Source organism: Pristiophorus japonicus, unplaced genomic scaffold (genome assembly GCF_044704955.1).
Source record: "Pristiophorus japonicus isolate sPriJap1 unplaced genomic scaffold, sPriJap1.hap1 HAP1_SCAFFOLD_79, whole genome shotgun sequence".
In the NCBI taxonomy this organism is placed as follows: domain Eukaryota; kingdom Metazoa; phylum Chordata; class Chondrichthyes; family Pristiophoridae; genus Pristiophorus; species Pristiophorus japonicus.
The window spans coordinates 368,983-375,594 of record NW_027254707.1 but is presented as its reverse complement, the minus strand read 5'-3'; the positions used below and the strand labels follow the sequence as shown (position 1 = coordinate 375,594).

General features: G+C 46.4%; 1 non-coding gene across 1 annotated transcript; it reads right to left on the bottom strand.

The window, feature by feature from the left end:
- Positions 1-3,806: 3,806 nt before the first annotated feature.
- Positions 3,807-3,879, bottom strand: trnav-uac (transfer RNA valine (anticodon UAC)). The gene has a single exon. It is a non-coding gene; the product is annotated as a tRNA-Val (tRNA).
- Between the last annotated feature and the right edge of the window lie 2,733 nt (positions 3,880-6,612).

Below are 6,612 nucleotides of genomic sequence, written 5' to 3'. Positions count from 1 at the left end.
CGGATCTGGGATGCACGGCTTGAAAGGGCGGTGGAGACAGACTCAATCTTATCTCTTAGATAGGAGTTGGATAAGTGTCTGAAGGAAAAACAATTGCAGGGCTCCGGGGAAAGGGCGGGGGAGTGGGACTCGCTGAGAGTCGGTACGGTCTCGACGGGCCGAATGACCTTCCGTGCTGTAACCATACCATGATTCGATAAGTTAGTGGCACATTCCATAGTGTGGTTGGGAGCACAACATTGCAAAGGGACATGGATTGAGTCGGCAAAAGTAGAGGCATCTGATTCAGGAGATTCGCGGGGCGCGGAAATTCGGGAGTTTAATGAATTTGAAAGGAACATTTTTGTTTTGTGCCGTTTCGGTCAGAGAAATGTTTGGGAAAGGAATTTTTTGCAGAAAGAGATGCAGCATTTAACCTTCTGCATTAACACTTCTTTCTGGGTGTCAGCTCACATTTCGTTTCAATGTTATTCTTCCAGAATTGCTATAAGAACATAAGAATTAGGAACAGGAGTGGGCCATCTAGCCCTTCGAGCCTGCTCCAACTTCCCCAACATCGGGAACAATCTACCCGCATCTAACCAGTCCTGTGCCATCAGAATCTTGTATGTTTCGATGAGATCCCCTCTCATCCTTCCAAACTCCAATGTATAAAGGCCCAGTTGATCCAGTCTCTCCTCATATGTCAGTCCAGTCATCCCAGGAATCAGTCTGGTGAACCTTCGCAGCACTCCCTCAATAGCAAGAACGTCCTTCCTCAGATTAGGAGAACAAATTGGAAACAATATTCCAGGTGAGGCCTCACCAATGCCCTGTACAACGCTAGTAAGACCTCCCTGCTCCTATACTCAAATCCCCTAGCTATGAAGGCCAAAGTACCATTTACCTTTTTCCTGCCTGCTGTACCTGTATGCCAACTTTCACTGACTGATGAACCATGACACCCAGGTCTCGTTGCACCTCCCTTTTCCTAATCTGCCACCATGCATAAAATATTCTGTCTTCACGTTTTTGCCCTCAAAGTGGATAACCTCACATTTATCCACATTATACTGCATCTGCCATGAATTTGCCCACTCACCTATCAAGTCTAAGTGACCCTGCAGTCTCTTAGCGTCCCCCTCACAGCTCACACCGTCACCCAGTTTAGTGTCATCTGCAAACATGCAGATATTACACTCAATTCCTTCATCCAAATCATTGATCTACATTGTAAAGAGCTGGGGTCCCAGCACTGATCCCTGCGGCACTCCACTAGTCACTGCCTGCCATTTTAAAAAGGACCCTTTATTCCCGACTCTCTGCTTGCTGTCTGCCAACCACTTCTCGATCCACGTCAGTCTATTACCCCCAATACCATGTGCCTTGATTTTGCACACCAATCTCTTGTGTGGACCCTTGTCAAAAGCCTTTTGAAAGTCCAAATACACCACATCCACTGGTTCTCCCTTGTCCACTCTGCTAGTTACATCCTCAAAAATTCCAGAAGATTTGTCAAGCATAAATCCATCCCTTTCATAAATCCATGCTGACTTGGACCGATCCTGTCACTGCTTTCCAAATGCGCTGCTGTTTCTTCCTTAATAATTGATTCCAACATTTCCCCATGACTGATGTCAGGCTAACCGGTCTATAATTACTCGCTTTCTCTCTCCCTCCCTTCTTAAAAAGTGGTTTTACATTAGCTAACCTGCAGTCCATAGGAACTGATCCCGAGTCAATCGACTGTTGGAAAATGATCACCAATGCATCCACCATTTCTAGGCCGACATCCTTAAGTACTCTTGGATGTAGACTATCAGGCCCCAGGGATGTATCATCCTTCAATCCCATCAATGTCCCACCTCATAAGGATATCCTTCAGTTCCTCCTTCTCACTAGACCCTCGGTCCCCTCGTACTTTTGGAAGGTTATTCGTGTCTTGCTGCGTGAACACGGAACTGAAGTATTTGGTCAATTGGCCTTCGATATCTTTGTTCCCCATTATAAATTCACCTGAATCCGACTGCAAGGGACCTACAGTTGTGTTCACTAATATTTTACTCTTCATATTTACAGAAGTTTTTGCAGTCTGTTTGTATGTTCCAAGCAAGCTTCTTCTCAGAATCCATTTTCACCCTCCTAATGAAACCCTTAGTCCTCCTCCATTGAATTCTAAATTTCTCCCAGTCCTCAGGTTTGTTCCTTTTTCTGGCAAATTTATCTGTCTCTTCCTTGGTTTTAACACTATCCTTAATTTCCCTTGTTAGCCACGGTTCAGCAACGTTCTCCGTTCTATTTTTACTCCAGACAGGGATGTGCAATTGCTGAAGTCACCCGTGTGATCTTTAAATATTTGCCATTGCCTATCCACCGTCAACCCTTTAAGTATCCTTGGCCAGTCTATTCTAGCCAATTCACACCTCATACCGTCAAAATTACCTTTCCTTAAGTTCAGGACCCAAGTTTCCGAATTAACTGTGACACTCTCCTTCTTAATGAAGAATTCTACCATATTATGTTACTCTTCCCCAAGGGGTCTCGCACAACAAGATTGCTAATTAGTCCCTTCTCATTACACATCACCCAGTCAAGGATGGCCAGCTCCCTTCTTGGTTGAGAAAACCATCCATAACACACTCCATGAAATCCTCCTCCACCACATCACTGCCATGTGGTTAGCCCAATCACTGTGTAGATTAAAGTCACCCATGATAACTGCTGTACCACCACTGCACACATCCCTTCTTTCTTGTTTGATGCTGTCACCAACCTTACCACTACTGACCAGTGAGACAGACATTCCAGCAAGTGTCTGGTTATTGTGAAACAGCAATTGCTAAAAGAACAGTGACCCCGACATGATTTGAACACGCAACCTTTTAACCCAAAGTCAGGCACACTACCATTGCACCACAAGGTCGACACAGTAGTTAACGGATGTTCGTCTATATGACGGTTCTGCAATACAAGGGGCTTTAAAATACTCGCCCATTCCCACCAGGTATCACAAGCAGCGCTCACCTGACTGTCACCGGATGGTTTGTTCGAAAACTTTTCTCTTGCTTTCACAGGAAAGCATCATTAATTAACACCTCACCTTCTTTTACACATTCAAACAAATGCAAACTCGGACACTCCATACTTCAATCATTTGTGCTGTGCTTTGCATCTTAACTCGAAAACTATATCCCATTTTACTCACTGTATTTTAGCTTTCTGGTTCAAACTCTTCATTGCCGATGACACCACGAATCTGGGGCAACTTTTATCAAATTTAACAGCACCGGTTATTCCTAGCGTGCACACAAAATACAATCAGTAGTGAAGATAAAATCCCACTATGCGTATTTTCAGATTCAACGCAGTAGGATTTCAAATAAAGTGAAAGAATTTTACACTGAAAAGCTTTGGAAGTGTTCCTTGTATTTGTGTCTTTAATTAAACTTTGTGACGTCTGACTCCCGTTCATGCCACTGCTGAATAAGAAAGGAGGGTTTGACATTGACCAGACTGCACTGCCCCTGATATTTGTGAGCTCATCCTTTATATTCAGTGGTTTCTCGCCCTTTGATGGGCTGCATTGCAGCGGATATCACGTTGGCCTCACACGCGAAAGGTTCTCGGTGGATCCGTTTTCTCTCACTCAAAGTTATCTATTTATCAAAGTGAAATAAATAGCATTTAAGGAATAAGGGAGCCCTTTTGCCAGGGGAATAAATAGCAAATAAAAACAGCAAATGCTGGAAATCTCAGCAGGTCAGGCAGCATTTGCAGGGAGACTGAACTCACCTCCGATTGTTCATCCACAGCAAGTTTAAACATAATGTTTCCACCCAGGATCGAACCAGGGACCTTTTGCGTGTAAAGCAAACGTGATAACCACTACACTACAGAAACCTCTGGCAGAACAGCCCCCACAGCGAGGAGCTGACCAGTGAGCTCCCTCTGTGCTGATCGGGAATGTGTTGGCTCACCTTCAACAACTTCTGTCCCACACTGAAAGTTCTCAATCCTTCTCCTTCGCTGCCTTTTACAGAAATGTCACGGATCACCCAGCCACTGTGTTCACTTCCACAGACTCACAGTGGGGCCGCAGAGGCTCCTACCGTCTCCCCGCGATCAGCTAACTCAACCAGTTTACAAAATTAAACCCCGAACACGTGCCCGGCAAAGGGCAGGGGAAGCCAGATAGTATGTAAGCTCAGTCTATCACAGAAAGTATTGGTATTCTGGTGATTACAGCAATTATTAATCGTCTCACAGACCTCAATTATTTTTATGCGATGAATTGATCGAGGATGAAAACCAGGTTAGTGCGCCAGGTTATAATCCCTTGACGACCAGAGAACAGATACGATACATGTCAATATATTTATATATATTTATATATGAACCTGAATGTCAATGGCTAGCTACCTAGACGTCGTGGTGCCCACGGTTGTGTGTCCAAACTTGAGTGAGAGAAATTGTTCCACAGTGACACCTGTCATGTGTTCTACATGGTTACTGCTTGTACTATTACAAGGTGTGCACCAGAGGGCACTGCAGTGGGAGACTTTTAGCTTACCTGTGCAGGTGTGCCTGGCCTAGTGTAAAAGGCAGGCCACCAGGTGTGATCCTCACTCTAGTTATCAATAAAGGACACATTGTAACGGAAAGTCATCATCAGAGCATCTGAAGTTATAACAATTGGCGACGAGATTCCAGATCTTCTCACGAAAATGTCTAGCCTTGGTACGTTGCAGCATTTTGCTGATGGTGATGTATGGGAAGCCTTTGTGGAGAGGCTTGTCCATTTCTTCACAGCAAACGACCCGGCCACACTGGCTGATAAGTACAGAGCTATCCTGCGAACCAGTTGTGGGCCCACGGTCTGTGGCCTCGTCAGGGACTTGCTGGCACCAATGAAGACAACGACCAAGGCGTACGAGGAGCTTGTAATACTGATCCAAGAACAACTCAAGCCCAAAGAGAGCATCCTCACAGCCAGACAGCGGTTTTATACACACCGACGGCCCGAAGGTGAGGAGATCACGAAATATGCTGCAGACCTCAGGAGGCATTCGGCACCGTTGAATTTTGGTGCCCACCTCACTGAAGCACTGCGGGATATCTTTGTCATCGGAATCGGCAACGAGGGCCTTCTTCATAAGCTACTGTAAGCAGATACCAAAGTCACACTGCAGAAGGCCATCTCCATGAGCCAAGCATTCATGACCTCGACCTGTGGCTCTAGGCAGATGACTCATCCTCATGACTCAAACCCGGCAAGTACTGTGCACAGAGTGGAGCCTTTTAGAGGCTGGACTCTAGAACGTGAACCTTCTCAGGGGAGAGAGAACATGCCCCCGAGTCCCTTAACTCAATGTCCATGGTCAGATCAGCCATGACGTTATTGAATGGCAGAGCAGGATCGAGGGGCCGAATGGCCGACTCCTTTTCCTATTTCTTTTGTTCTTTTGTTAATCATTTAAGGAGCTTGAATCATTGATGAAGTTTTCTCCCCTATCTGACATTACACACTCTGTATTTCGGAGACTGGTTTAAAATGTTCAGTGCTCATGCGACAAGGAACCTGGGGCGAATTTTGTTCAATTTATTTCACAGCAAAAGTAGTCTCCAAAATAATGTTTCTACACGGGTTCAAACAGGGGACATTTCACGTGTGGTTCTCCAAAGTGGTGGAGGTTGTGCTCGAGTTTAAAATGGTGCATTCGATCCACTTTGAAAATGCATCTACTACTACGAGGTACATTTTGCCCATGAATGGGCCCGCATAATCTATGTGCACCCGCGACCACGGTTTGGTAGGCCAGGGCCAGGGGCTCAGTGGAGCCTCCCTGGGGGCATTGCTGAGCTGGGCACAAATAGTGCACCTTCGGATGCAGAGCTCCAAGTCCGCGTCAATACCACGCCACCAGACATGGGATCTGGCTATGGCCTTCATGAGATTGATCCCCGGGTGCTCGCGGTGGAGCTACCGGACAAATGCCTCTCTGCCTCGCAGAGGCATGACTACTCGGCTGCCCCACATCAGGCAGTCTGCTTGTAGTGATAGCTCATGCATGCTCCTGTGAAAGGGTTTTAATTGCTCGGGGCAGGCATCACGAGCCTCTGCACAGTCACCGGTTAGGACACATCTTTTTTAGAAGGATAACGTGGGGTTGCTGGCCGTCCAGGCTCTGATTTGGTGAGCTGTTTGGAGTGAACCTGTGGACTCAAAGGCATTGATTGCCATGACTATCTCACAGTCCTGTTCGTCAGACCTTTCCGTGGTCGCCAGGGGTAGCATGCTGAGCGCGTCTGCACAGTTGTCTGTGCCTGGTCTGTGCCTTATGGTATAGTCGTAGGACGCCAGCATGATTGCCCACCGTTGAATTCGCGCCGAGGCGTTGCCGTTTATTGCCTTACAGAAACTTCTGGTACAACAGCCCCAACAGAGGGGAGCTGACCAGTGAGCTCCCTCTGTGCTGATCGGTAATGTGTTGGCTCACCTTAAACAACTTCTGTCCCACACTGAGGGCCCAAGTTTCGGGTGGAGTTGCTCCTAGTTTTTTGGAGCAACTAGTTTACTTTGGAGAATGTTAGAAATTGCAATTCTCGGATATTAGTTGGCTCCAGTTCTACTGA